A 14,753-nucleotide genomic window follows, 5' to 3' on the forward strand; every position below is an offset into this window, starting at 1 on the left:
CCCCTCCCCTTTTCTCCTCCCACCTTCGCGGAATCCTTTTCCGGGTTCGCTTGCGGCGCGCGGCATTGTGGGAGGCAACCTTTTTTCCCTCCCCCCCTCCTTCAACCCAGCAAGCTCCCTTGGGGCGCATGCGCAGTGACAGCCTCCCATCTTTCTCTCAGCCAGAACCAGAGCCTCAGCAGCAGCGGCAGCAGCTGATGATGAAGAAGAGAGGGAAGGGGGGGAGATTGGGGAACCTTTTATTTATATTGTTAAAGGGACAGAGCACTAATTCCACCTTGAATTGGTTTGCGGGGAGGGCTCGGCCTGAGGAGATTTGAGTTTCTCCCCCACCCGCAGCCTAGCTAGAGGATCCCAGAGAGAGACAGTGTGAGAAGGAGAGTTTCTTCCCCCGCTTCGGCCGTCAGAGGAGAGAGAGAGAAGAGAGCTAAAGCCTCTTAGCAACACAGTCCCCCCTCTCCTCCTCTTACTACTATTGCTGCTGCTGCTGCTTTTTGGCCCTGGCTGGAGACACCTCACCACACACACAGCAGGAGCAGCAGCAGAAGCCAGCTCTCCCCCCCCATCCCCCTGCTCTCCCCTCCTCCCCCTTTATTACCCTTTGTGTGTGTCTCTCTCTCCACTGCTCCAGGAAAGGAAATAAAAGTGGGGGGCAGCTAAGGTAAGCCTATCTGGGTATGGGAGAAGGAGGTAAGGCGAGCAATGCCTGCTCCTGCTCCACAATTTCACTCTGAGGCAAGCAGATCTGGATTGCTGGTGGGAGGGGGGTTGTTTCTCTCTCTCTTTTTACTTTTGACTATAAGAAGCGGTTTGATTGTTTCCTGGTTGGTTATATTTGGGTTGGGGGTTTTTTTTGAGAGAGATGCAGAGTGAAAGGTATCAGCATTGTGTTCTGATCTTGGCCAGTACTGTAGAGGATATTTGTATATTATAATTTGCTCACTCGTTGGGTAAAGGAAAATGCCACATTCCATGCTCTTGTCTAGTGTTTATTTATTCCTTCCTACGTAATCAAGTGTCATTGATTTTTGTTTTATTGCTTTGGGTTTTTTTGTTCCACGTTGATGCTTTGCTTCTGGGCATATACAAAAAGTCTTCCAATCTGCTGTTCTTATATAGTATATGTGGGGATATCTATATCTAAATATAGATATATAACTCCTTACTGTTGGTAGTGGTCTTGGGAACTTTCTGCTATGTAGAGAGACAGATGTTGACTCAAAGGGTGACTTGGAAAAGGCTTTTCCCTGAAGTGTCTACATAGTATTTGAATTTTTTGTATTTAAGATTGGCAGTATGAAATAGAAGCACCTGATTGTGTATAGCTAATTTGTTTAGGTTATGTCACTTTTGAGATCCTGACTTTGCAAAGGGTTTTATACTTGCTTATAATAATAACTAACACATCTATTTAGCATGTTTGTGATCCATGAAATGATGCAGGTTTGAATAACATTACATGAAGTAAATATTGTTAATGCCATTTTCAGTGTCACCTGTTTCTGCTGAGACCTCTCATTTGTTTTTATTAAGGACTTAAGAATCAAACTTTCCATTTTACCTGATCATAAAAATTAAAGCCAATCCTATATATATTTACTTATTTATAATTCCCATTGATCTGGAGTAAAACTTTGCTGTAAGGGTGCAATTTGCCCAGTTTGAATTCTATTTAGTACTTTGCAAAAGTGGAATAGAAACTTGGAAAATATGGTGATTATTGCAAGTCACATTTGGTACAGCTTTGGCAGCTCTGTTGTGGAGTTATTGTCTTTGTGTTTTTATTCTGAAATAGTTTAAAGTAGGAGGATATTTACTAAAGCTGCAATGTGTGTTTGAACTGTGAAATGTGCACAGATGGCCTATGCATTTCAATAGGCCCAGGGAATCTGACCAAAGTAACATGCAGCTTGATATGTGATGCTTCTCTACTATTTGAAGTCAGCAAGTGATTCTGGCCTTCTGAATACTTTCTCTGATAACATGATTTGCTGGCAAAAAGTACCTTTTCTAATCTTAATGGCAACATAAAACTTGTACTTTTGATCAGGTCAGATGTCTGGTGAAAAACAAATGTGGAAAGTCAGTGGAAAAGCTTCAGCTGTAACTCTGAAGGACAGCTTGCCTTCAGTATTCAGAGTGCTAAGCAAGATAACTTTCTGTTGAAGAGGGGGAAAGTATTTTATATGGATACATGTGAAGTAGTGATCCATTTATATAGATACTGGTTTTTTTAAACACAATTTTAATCTTATTAAAAGCTGGGCACTTTAATTTAGTTCTGGAACAGCCTATGGGTTTTAATTGTTCTGTTTTTTTTCTGTTATGGTACATCACACCCATAGAGAAACCTGAGTTTGGTTCTCTTTAACTTCAGGTACTGTGCTGTCTTAAGGTTTGTTGGTATCCAAATTGGACTGTGTAACATTATTAACATAAATATGGAATTATTTTCATTTCTTTACTGATGGAATAATTGTAAGTGTTGATAAATAATACGATACAGCTTTGATATTAATAACGTATGTTTTTAGGGCAGTAATCTGAGTCCCTTCAGTGAACTGATCATAACACTTTCAGTTCTAAGCATACTTTGAATTCACAGGAACTTTTTTTTCATTAGACTTCATTCAAAGTGAATAGATTTATGATCAGATTCTCTAATTCTGTGTATGTATACATGAGAATTGGCCTCATTGAGTGTTGCAAAACCTACTCTGAAGTAAACACTCATAGAATCAGGCTTTCATAGACTTTTACAAACAATTATACATATTTAACATTATTTGCGCTGTTAGGAAAACTAAATAGTAGACTTCAGCATATGCCTAGGCCTTTGCCAAGCCCAACCATTACTAATTTCAAAACTTACTATTCATTATTTTTATTTCAGATATAAAATAATCTTCAAATTAAACCCAATCACAAAACCCACAAAAAAACAAACTAGTACTGATTTAATTTAATTTAGCTATATGTTTCTTTGAGATAGTAAAATAGAGAGGAATGTTTTTTGTAGGCGGATCCTTGAATCTGAGTCTTAGAACTGGAGTATGTGTAGAGGCAAGAAAGTGAGTATATATAGGGACCATAACTCAGTTACACAGCACATTCATTGCATGAAAAGGTTTATAGGTTCAATCCCTGGCATATTCAGGTAGAGCTGGGAAACAATATAAGCTATTATACATTTGTGTATTATACATCTGTTTGGGGAAGAAATTGGCTTGTTCAAGACCTTTTGAAGAAAACATATGGGGGGCATGAACAGAGTGAACTTGGTAACAATCTAAAGTAGCACAGGAAAATCTGCCTGGTTTTATTGTTAAAATTTCTTAAAGAACTCCTCATTAACACATCTTCATAAGGCCTTTGAAATGTTTATTGGAGATCACTTTGGTGATGAAGGGACAGGGAAGGTATTCCCTGTATTTTATATTTAAGTAAATTGTTCTGCTCTGATAAATTCTTTTCTAAATTGCTCTGTTAAAATTGCATATTATCCTGCTTTGCTGAATTTGGAAGAGGCCCACTTCCTCTTTCTGCCGGCTAACAGACAGCGAGCAGTGGCTTTGCAAGCTGGGAGCTACTTCCTCTTTCTGCTGGCTAGCAGGGAAGCTCATTTCCTGTTTTTTTCTCTCAGCTAAGTAGAAACTGCAGTACTCTCTGCACATGCTCTCTGATGCAGTAATGCAAGAGAAGAACACACGAACAAGGGAAGGAGGGGCGTTTAGATAGCCATATGCCATATAAGGAAGTAAGCTAAAACTTGCCAGCTGATTGGAGGAGGTTTTGGGGAAGCTTGGGGGAGGGAAGGGTGTTTTCAAGGTATAAGAAAGTTTGCAAATGTGAAATTGGGCGTAGCCAGTCTTTGGAGAGGACTCCACTGGCTGCCTCTGCGCAGATCTCAATAAATCTCTTTTCTCTGACCAAGAAGTCTCTGGAATTGTTTTTCCCCTCTGGCCACGGGGTTGGCGGACCGCTGGACCTCCGGGTACTGCTAATCTAAGGCTTCATTTTGGGGGCTCGTCCGGGATGGGTCCCCACCCCACGAAAGGTGGACCGAGGGGCCAGACTCGACCGGGTGAGCAACCGGGACCAGCGCTCGCAATCTCCAGCGCGCACCCTGCCAGTTCGTAGGGGGAGATCGCCACGCTGTGCCTGAGCCGAGACACCCAGTCGGGAGAGAAAAGAGGACGGCCGAAGGAGGGGTCCGCAGCGGAACAGGTAAGCCCAAGGGAAAGGGCGTGGTAGGAAGCCTGATCAGCTTCCCCTGGCCGTGAGCAGTAGAGTGCCGCCAGGAAAGGGTCTGGCTGTGAGCAGTAGAGTGCCGCCAGTAAGGTTGGGGAAAGGGGAAACAGAGGGAAAATTATTTTGGTGTGTTTTGTGTGTTGCATGTTGGAATTATATTGGGGTGTGTTTTGTGTGTTGCATGTCAGATACTCCAGTGGCTGAATTGTCAAGTGTGGGCCGGGGCTTAGCGTCCCCTTGGCCGAGCGATTGCAGGGCTGTGCATTTCTTAGCAACGCGAGTTCGCCAAGTCACAGTCTGTAGTGGTTGGTGTGTGAAAGGATCTTAAGCCCGGTTAGGAGCGGAGTATCTGAAAAAAAAATAAAAAAAAAATGGGGTCTGGGGCAAGCCAACGTAGTCCTCTGAAATGTTTTTTAACCAACTGGAAAGCAGCTACGAAGCATGATGATTGGGTTCAAATTGAGAAGAGAGAGGATGTGAGGTTGATTGGCCCACCCAAGGAACTAATTGGCCCTTGGAGGGCAGATTTAATTTGCAACTAATCAACCCACTATATCAAAATATCTTGAACGTCCACCCAGACCAGATCCCTTATATTTCTACCTGGAAAATCAATGTAGAAAAGAATCCACCGTGGCTGAAAGCCTGCCGAGGCGATGCCCCACAAAATACAATTTGTGCAGTCCAACCGGCAGGGAAGTCAGAAAAGCCCCCGGTGATATCAGAGCCGGAAGGAGAGGAAGGAGAAGAGGGGGAAGTCATTAAACCGCCGCCACCCTATGCTCCACCAACTGCCCCTCTAGCGAATCCCCCAGGCCCAGGGCCCCAGGACTAGGGAGGAGCCGGCCCTCAGCCTGAACCCTCCAAGGTTGATGAATTAGAGAGCAAAGAGGAAGAGGATGATGAGGAGTTTATGAAGGGACTAATTGAGTTAGCAAAGAAAGGAAAAATGTGGACACAGTATCAGACATTGAGATTGCAACAGTATGTACAACCCTATGCGAAAGAAGTGGATGTTAGTTCCCATTTGTTGGCAGCAGCAGGATGTTTCCCAACACAAGGGAAGTAATGGCAGAAGGAATGGATAGAAGCAGCAACCAGTGCGTCCCTCTATAAGTCCCATAAGGCACAGAAAAAGGGTGGGACTGCAATGATGCCTCTATGCAGAGTGTATGACCCACCAGCCCCCCAGGACAGGGTGGGGAAGCACCACCATGCACTTATACAGTCCAACATGTGCCTTTTTCAAGTGCTGATGTGTGCAATTGGAGAAATTAGAACCCTACCTTTGAGGAGAACCCAGATGATATTGCCAACGCCCCATTATAAAGGCTGCCTTTGTAGCTCAAGCAGCGTCCAATATTCGCCAAAAGAAAAAATCCAGAAGCATGAGGGGTGCATCGGCCATGGGCTGGAATAGATGTTGAAGTTAGCTCAAACCACTTACAATCAGAGAGATGAGGAAGCCCAGAGGAAAAAAAAAAAAAAAGGAGAAGTATCAAACAAGGAAGTTGACGGCATTACAGGCTACCACACCCACCCCTCAGGAAAGAGGAAGTGCCCGGGGAGGAGGGCGAAGCCGCCTGGGGAGGAATCAGTGCGCCATCTGCCGACAGGAAGGGCACTGGAAGAGAGAATGCCCTATTCTATTATTAGGAAGAGATTTGTTGGTAAAGTTGCAAGCCCAAATTATTTTTAAGCCATCGGGAGAAGCCACATTGTCCACTATGTCATTTGGGGAACTGGTTGTGGAGGCACCCCTGAGGGAGTACTGGCGCCTCATGATAATAAAAGAAGAGGAGGGACCCATCCCCGCCAGTATTCTGGAACAAGTGAACCCCCCAGGAATGGCAAAGAATATCCCACCAATAATTGTGAAGCCCAAGCCATTTGTCAATCCTGTTGCAGTAAATAAGTATCCCATCCCACGAAGGGCGACTGAAGGAGTGTAGGTGCATCTAGAGCGACTGCTCCAACATAGGATCTTGAGGCAATGCCAATCACAGTGGAACACCCTTTTGTTACCAGTGAAGAAAGGAAGCAGGCTATTATCCTGATACCAGAGCCAAAGAACTGCAGAGAACTCTGTGGCTTTCTGGGGTCTGCAGGATTTTGTAGGATATGGATATTTAATTACAGCATCATTGCCAAGCCTCTACATGAGTCAACCAGAGGAACTGAGAGAGACCCCTTTGTTTGAAACACAGAACAACAGCAAGCCTTCGTGGATTTGAAGAGGGCACTACAGCAAGCCCCAGCGCTTGGCATCCCAAACCCTGAGAAACCCTTTACTCTATTCGTGGATGAGGACCAAGGGACAGCGAAAGGCGTTTTGTGCCAAAAATTGGGAAGCTGGCAACAGCCAGTGGCATACCTATCTGAGCGCCTGACGCCTACAGAACAAGGCTTACCACCGTGCATGAGAGCAGTTGTGGCAGTAGCCACCCTACTGAACAAAGCAGACAAATTTATTTTTGGCCAAGACACTGTTTGTGTGACCCCGCATGCAGTCCCAGCTCTGCTTGACATGAAGGGTACCTATTTCCTCTCCCAAGCAAAGATGATGAAGAATATTTTAGCAGGCCTGACCTCAAAGAGGAGGCAAACCCCTATTGGCCTTCATGGTTTGTGGATGGAAGCAGCTTTGTTAAGGCTGGACAGCGAAAGGCAGGCTATGCAGTAGTAGCCTTGGAAGACCAAGTGATTGAAGCGCAGCCACTCCCGCCTGGAACGTCGGCCCGGCTGGCATAAATAACAGCGCTCACCAGAGCCCTGACCCTAGCAAAGGGACAGAAGATAAACATTTATACTCTAAGTATGCCTTTCTGACTTTACATGCCCATGGAGCCTTATGGAAGGAAAGAGGTTTGCTTACCTCCAGAGGAAACCAGGTGGCCCACCCACAAGCCTTATTGAACCTTCTGGATGCTGTATGGGAGCCCAAGGCAGTGGCAGTTATCCATTGTTATGGACACAAAACTGGACTAGGAGAAGTGGCCAGAGGAAACCGACTAGCAGACAGGGTGGCCAAGGAAGCAGCCCGAGAACCAGCTCCCGCGTCAGTTATTGGAGCACTGGTCCCTGGAAGGATCTTGAACACCGCTGATAAGCCAATATACACCAAAAGGAGAGGGACACTGCAGATGCCCAGGGGCTGACTATGTCCAAAGAAGGATGGTACCTTACTCATGATGACAGAATATGGATTCCAGAGTCCCTTTCTCGGCAGATTATTCAGAGATACCATGAGTCCACCCACATGGGACCAGATGCCACAACCAGACAGCTGAAGCAGTGCTTCTACATAGCCCACCTTTATCAACTGGCAGCCCAGATCTCCAGGAAATGCCTGCTGTGTCAAAAGAATAATCCTAGAACCGGACCCTTGGCTCCCCCGGGGATTCAGCATAGTGGAACTGCACCCATGGAAGACCTTGTTGTGGATTTCACTGAATTGCCCCGCTGTGGACTATACCGTTACCTGCTTGTGGTGATCTGCACGTATACAGAATGGGTTGAAGCCTGGCCCACCAGAACTGAAAAGGCATTTGAAGTAACCAGGTGCCTGCTTAGGGAGATCATTCCCCGCTATGGACTACCTAGGTCAATAGGATCTGACAATGGACCAGCTTTTGTCCACTCAGTTTTGCAATAACCCCCCCCCATGCTAGTCAAAATGTGCAGTTTAATAATTATGTGCAGTAATTCTCCCGAGATTTTCTCTCTGTCTTAACAGGTGGACCCAGGCCCATTGCTGTTAAAGTTGCTGACCTCACCCCTTGGGTCCACCACACTTAAGTGAAGAAGGCTATTTTAGATTGGACAGTTACACCAAATCCTGATGATCCTCTGAAGCTAACCATCTCCAGAAGAGCGCCAGACGGCTGGACAAGTGGATGGGAGGGACGCCCGCGGGCAGCGTCCCCAACGTAGAGACTTTTTTTCCCCAGCAAATTTTAAGGCACCGCCAGGACTTTTGATATTGGGGCCAGAACTCTTTGATATGGTCACTCCGTGTGTCAGGCCTCTGCAAGGGTGGATATATATATTCCTGTGGGTATATGTTAATATATGTAGAGGGAGAAGCCCCTTTCGGATACAGTATGTTGGGAGGAAATCATGAGAGTATTAAGCATCCACAAGGACAGGTGGGGAAATTGGTTAAGATAATAGGCTCCTCCTCAGAGAGGTGGGACACAACCTCCCAAAAAGCAAGGCAGCTGATAGAGCACGAGTATCAGTGGGCCCTTCAGCAATAAAATAGATATGTCCTAGATAATATTTCAGTCACCATTGATCACATGGAAACAATGATAGCCAGGAACCCGCTGAAAACTACAGGAGGTGATCTATGGGGTTGGTTATATTCCTGGCTGCCTCATGGCAGTTGGCTCAGGCATATTGTGGTATTATTAGCAGGGCCGCTGTTAATCCTTCTGCTTTTTTTTTTTTTTTGCTTCTGTATATCCTGCTTCGTGCAATGCTTACAAGGTGTGATGCAAAAAGAATCATGGCCCTTATTGCTCTTCCCCAGGATTATAAACCCGAGAGACCAGGACGAACCTAGGAGATAGGTTGTCCCAAAAGAAGAGGAGGGAATGAAGGGACAGGGAAGGTATTCCCTGTATTTTATATTTAAGTAAATTGTTCTGCTCTGATAAATTCTTTTCTAAATTGCTCTGTTAAAATTGCATATTATCCTGCTTTGCTGAATTTGGAAGAGGCCCACTTCCTCTTTCTGCCGGCTAACAGACAGCGAGCAGTGGCTTTGCAAGCTGGGAGCTACTTCCTCTTTCTGCTGGCTAGCAGGGAAGCTCATTTCCTGTTTTTTTCTCTCAGCTAAGTAGAAACTGCAGTACTCTCTGCACATGCTCTCTGATGCAGTAATGCAAGAGAAGAACACACGAACAAGGGAAGGAGGGGCGTTTAGATAGCCATATGCCATATAAGGAAGTAAGCTAAAACTTGCCAGCTGATTGGAGGAGGTTTTGGGGAAGCTTGGGGGAGGGAAGGGTGTTTTCAAGGTATAAGAAAGTTTGCAAATGTGAAATTGGGCGTAGCCAGTCTTTGGAGAGGACTCCACTGGCTGCCTCTGCGCAGATCTCAATAAATCTCTTTTCTCTGACCAAGAAGTCTCTGGAATTGTTTTTCCCCTCTGGCCACGGGGTTGGCGGACCGCTGGACCTCCGGGTACTGCTAATCTAAGGCTTCAGTGATAGTCCTTAAACCATACAACACAGATTAATTTGTCATGAATAGGACTTCGTAGGAAACATATTTTGAAAATAGTATCTGTAATTCTTAAAATGCATCTATACTAAGATTTCTTACAGCTGGGAAAGCTATAGTAAAGTCTAGGGCCAGTTGAATCAAAGCATCTCTCCCATCTCGTCCAAATACTTGATCAGTTGAATCCTATATATATTTACTCAGAAGTAAGATCCATTTACATTTGTAAGTTTCAATAAACATGGATAGGAACTTGCTGTTCGGATTATATGCACATTCTGTACGCACATTCTAGGTTATGTGTTGTAAAAATAATGTTTCAGCTTTTAAATGTCAGTTATAAAGCTATGAACCAGCTCAGCCTTGTTCTTTAAACACTGGTATTTGCACTGGTTTTGCTGGTGGTTCATTCCACCTGTTGTTTGTGCAACTGCAGCAAACGTTGAGAGTGGGCCAAAGCTATTTTGCTTGTGAAAAAAAAAATTTCTTGGCCAATCCAGTGAGGAGAGGTCCGTCCTGATAGGCATTGTGTAGCTAAATTCTCCAGTGCCACTTTAAAGTTCAAGCGCCTTGAGTGCTTAGAGTTTCTAAAGCTTATTAGGGGTTTTTTGGCTGCTTAGTTGTTCCCCTAGATTATACTCTATGATAGTTTGAACATTATTTTGTCAGTCATACTATGAAATCTTGCTAGTAGCCTTTAGGAAACAGAATAATAATAATAATAATAATAATAATAATAATAATAATAATTTATTATTTATAGCCCATTCATCTGGTATTGTTAAAGAACACAGGAAGCTGGCTTCTACAGAGTCAGACCATTGCCCCATCTAGCTTAGTATTGCCCACATTGTCCAGGGTTTTAGACAGCTCTATCTGGAGATGCTGGGGTTTAAATCTTGGACCATGAGCACGTGAATTAGATGCTCTACCACTGAACTATGGTTCTTCCCCCAAGACGTTTGATAGGATCGCTTGAACAACACCAACGTTTCTACTTCCACTGTTGATGTTGTGAAGTCTCATGTATAACCATATTATTGATACATTCACTTGATCGCCAGGTGATCTTTTTGTTATAAACTTTCAGGAATCCTTCACCAAGGCTGCAGTCTGATTAGGAGCAATTATTAGCAGTAAACCTTGTCAGTTTCCTTTGTGTAGTTGCACTCCTTGAGCATGATCACTGCTTCCCCCCCTTTTTTAAAACATAGAAATAGTTGTTTGCATCAGCTGACAGTGTCGATCAATCATTACATCAAGTATGACTTACTTTTCAAAACTTTGTTAAATATAACATTTATCCTTTAACTTTTATTTTTATATAGTGCTGGATGGGCATTCTCTAGCTATTGGAATAAATGCTGAAACATTTAGGTACACCTAAGCTTTTTCTGGATGTCTCCTTCATGGAAACTAGGAACCAGAAAGTTAATACTTACCTGAGAAGAGGGCTTCCTATCCCCATTCTGTCCTGCCTTAGCTAGGATGCAAAATGCAAGCAGCACTGTCTCCTCAATCTCATATTTTGATTTTATTCTTATTCACTGTCAAGTACCCCTTGTAGTATTCAGGACCAGGGATTTACTAACCAGAATCAACCTTGTATAGCTGTACTTTCTTATTTTGATATTACCGTGCTCCAGAAGATACTCCCACTTTGCCTACAACAGTATCTGTGTTGAGTATTTCTATAACTCTTTTTCTCAACTTGTCAGGTCTTTAGTGTTAGCAACCTTAGTAGCTCTTGTGTTTTCGGGCTATTAATCCCCACCCCAATATTCTAAAGAGCTCCTTTGCCTATATCAGTCTTCGATGCAGAATGGCATTAAATTTGACACATGGCTTCTAACATTCTTTTCTTCTGGAAGGCTGCACACCAAACCTTTTCCAATTGCCTCACAAGGGTAGATTGTATATGTGGATATGTTTCCTAGAGCACACTGAACTTTGGGCACTATGCTGACATTCCAGGTGCAAAATTATATATGTGTTCTCTTCAGTTTTAATCTGTTTTAATTACCAAGCTCAAGATTGTGATGAGGTTCAGGGTACTTATTTTGGTTTTCACAGATGTTCTCAGATGTCTTCAGTGGTGCTGTGGCTACTCTTCAGAGAGCCTATTGATGGACACAGATTAGGTGGCTACTATCCCTGAAAGCAACCTGTATCCAGCAGAGTAGTCAGGCTCTGCTGCAATCTATTATTGCATCATTCAGAAATTAGGCATACTAAGTATGGATCTCTTTGCATTCTTAGAGAACCATCAACTCGCAAGGGTCTTCACAAGATATCTGGGCTAGAGGAACAGAAGCTCAAAACTCTGCAACCTTAGAGCTTTTGTATGCCTTCCCCCCATTCTAAGAGCCTATGGAGGTACAGTAGTAGTTGTGGCTTTTCTGGCCTTGCAACTCTGGTTCTCTAGAATTCTAGTGCAGCAAGTGCCATGACATCTTCCTTGTTCTGTTTCACTGAAGCATTTATTTTTCTGAATCGTGGCTTGCTAAAGCTAAGGAAAAGATAATAGTACAAAGTGAAATGAAGAATGTTATTTAAATATACCAAATGAGCAAGGTAGATTTTAGGATATACAGGTGTGTTGGTAGAAAGCTGGAAGTCAGCAAACTGAAGAATGTAATTTGGCTTTGCGGGGCAAAAAATGCTAGAAGAGTGAGAAGGAGGAGTGGAAATAGTTTCTAAGTGGTAGCAAAATAATGCAAACATTTTGATGTCAATAAGAAAAATTTAGATAGAACATGAGAAGACAAGGACATAATTATTAAAATTCCCAGAAATTTTGAAGCCAGGTAGAACTATATACATAGTTTGTCATCAAACCTAAACTTTACTGCTTTACCAATGGGAAATGTATCATTTATAATTCAGGTAGAATAGAAAACTGTACTATTTAGCATTTATATTAAATTAAAATCTAGTAATAACCTTGGTTTTGTACAAACAAAATTATGAATTTACTTATTTGTAGTCCGCTTCTTTTTGCGGGTCTTAGTCAGAATTGTTGTTGTTGTTGTTTAGTCATTCAGTCGTGTCCGACTCTTCGTGACCCCATAGACCAGTGTGTGCCAGAATTATCATTGTCAAATTATGTAGATCAGCCTTTCCCTACCAATCATTCCAACTATCCTGATAACTGATATTGCAGGCTTCTGAACATTAGAGTTGTAGAACAAAAGGATGCAAAGAATGCCAGGTTGGAGAAGGCTACTTTAGACCATCCTTCATAAAAACATCTTTGAAAGTATTTCACTTATTCTAAGAGGGGGAAATCAAAGAAGTTTCTTCAGTGCTCTCCAGCATATTGAAAAAAGCTAGGAACCCCATTTTTCCTTAATTTTTTCTAGTACTCTCTCTGCCATTTAACATCTCTTGAAAGTGAGAATAGAAAACAGATGGAAAATTGTCATTGTTAATGGAATTAGTTAGTTAGTTAGTATACCACCCTCCATCTGAAGTTTATAGGGTGGTTCACAGCATAAAAATATGAAATGAAAAATGAACAAAAAGAAAAACAAACCAATAACCCCACCTTCCACAAACATATTTAAAAGGCCATGGAATGTTTAATCATCCAAAGGGCTGGTTATAGAGAACGTTTTCACCTGGTGCCTAAAGATATGTAATGAAGGTGCCAGGCGACCCTCCCTAAGAAGTGGATTCCACAAAGGGGAGCCACCACAGAAAATGCCGCTCTTGTGTTGCCACCCTCCAGACATCTGATGGAGGAGACACACAAAGAACGTCCTCAGGTGAAGAGCGGTGGTCCTTGAGGTACTGCGGTTCTGAGTTGGTTATGGAACAAATTAGATGAAGTCTAGAATTTGCAACCATTTTGAGAGGTGATGAAGGACAAGTAAAGACTCTAGAGCAGGCATGGCCAACATCCCTGACCACTGGTCCTGTTAGCTAGGTATGATGGGAGTTGTAGTCCCAAAACAGCTGGAGTGCCAAGTTTGGCCATGCCTGCTCTAGTCAATAATCAATATAGAACTCCCATAATTCTATAATGGGCATACCATTATATCAGATATAAACCTACTCTCTGAGTCATTCTCTGAGTCTGGATCTTTATGTACCCAGGAAAAAAAAGAGGAAAATGTCAATAGGCCTGGGAGCCCCCCAAAGTTTGTAGAATTAAAAAGAAGGAAGAAAAAGGAGTAAAACCCTAAAGGGGAACCCTCCAAAATAAAGTAAGGACTGAGCACGGTTAGTGGGCATGGAATATTGATTGTTCCAACCTTTTGAAAGAATCACTTGGGTGGAATGGAGTATCCTGGTTCTACAATACACAGGTTATACTAGCATATTATAATGGTTGTCTTCCATGTATTTGTCTAATCCTATAGTCCAAAATAAAAATCAGGACATCCAAATCAGGACACCTGTGAAGCCTAAAGAGGGGAAAGGTAAACTTACCTTATCCTTGCATAAAAATATCAGCGTTCAGGATACTAATAGCTGGTGGGGGCCAAGGAATGTGAATATACCCTGTTCTTGGATTTACAGAAGGATATCCGTGGTAACATAGTAAAGTTTATGAAACAAGCAAGAGACCAGCTCAAAAAATTGAAGTGCTCTTTTACCACTAAAAGGATCTAGAAGGAGTGCACTCTGATCCTTTAAGTAGTGTTGTGTAGCATGTCCTTCCCCAAATAAAGCACTCCCTCCCCAAATCATTCACAAGAGATTCTTACTCTTTTTAAAGAGCTATTGGAAAAAGTGCCATCATTTTTCTGATAGTGAATTCGCAATAATTATGTGCTTTGCAAATAGGTACTTCTTTCAGTTCTTCCTCAGCTCACTACCAATATATTTAATTTGATAACTGCTAGTAGTGGTATTATTAGGGGAGAAAGGGAAAGTTGCTTCATCTAGCCATGCTTCATGCAGTTAAATTTTTAGAAACTTCAGTCACAAAATCAATGTGTGATGAAACCTCTGAAATGTCATTTTGTAAGCTAAAAAGCCTCACATATTTTTGCCTTTTCTTGTAGGCTCATCAAGTCCTTCATTTTACAATGCTGTTTCTTTTTCAGTTCTGCCACATTCTTTTTAGAATGGGGCAACCAGAACTAAGCAGTATTGCAAAGTGCATAGCAACATCATAAATAAATATGACATTATGTAGTTGCTGCATTATAGCCTATCTCTTTCCTAATAATTCCTTGCACATAATCTGTGATTTTCATTTCCACATTACTGTGGGTTAACACACACACACACCGCAGAGAGCCATCTTCCACAATCCCAAGATC

General features: G+C 42.7%; 1 protein-coding gene across 4 annotated transcripts in view; it reads left to right on the forward strand.

Moving 5' to 3' along the window:
• Nucleotides 1-69: 69 nt before the first annotated feature.
• MBD5 (methyl-CpG binding domain protein 5) overlaps nucleotides 70-14,753 on the forward strand; it is a 108,875-nt gene continuing 94,191 nt past the window's right edge. For 3 of the 4 annotated variants that reach the window (XM_053406222.1, XM_053406217.1, XM_053406207.1), the window contains exon 1: nucleotides 70-661. The gene's annotated coding sequence lies outside the window, so the exon portion shown is untranslated. The remainder of the gene's footprint in view (nucleotides 662-14,753) is intronic. The other variant, XM_053406230.1, reaches the window with a different exon arrangement.

Source organism: Podarcis raffonei, chromosome 1, assembly GCF_027172205.1.
Source record: "Podarcis raffonei isolate rPodRaf1 chromosome 1, rPodRaf1.pri, whole genome shotgun sequence".
NCBI classification, from domain to species: domain Eukaryota; kingdom Metazoa; phylum Chordata; class Lepidosauria; order Squamata; family Lacertidae; genus Podarcis; species Podarcis raffonei.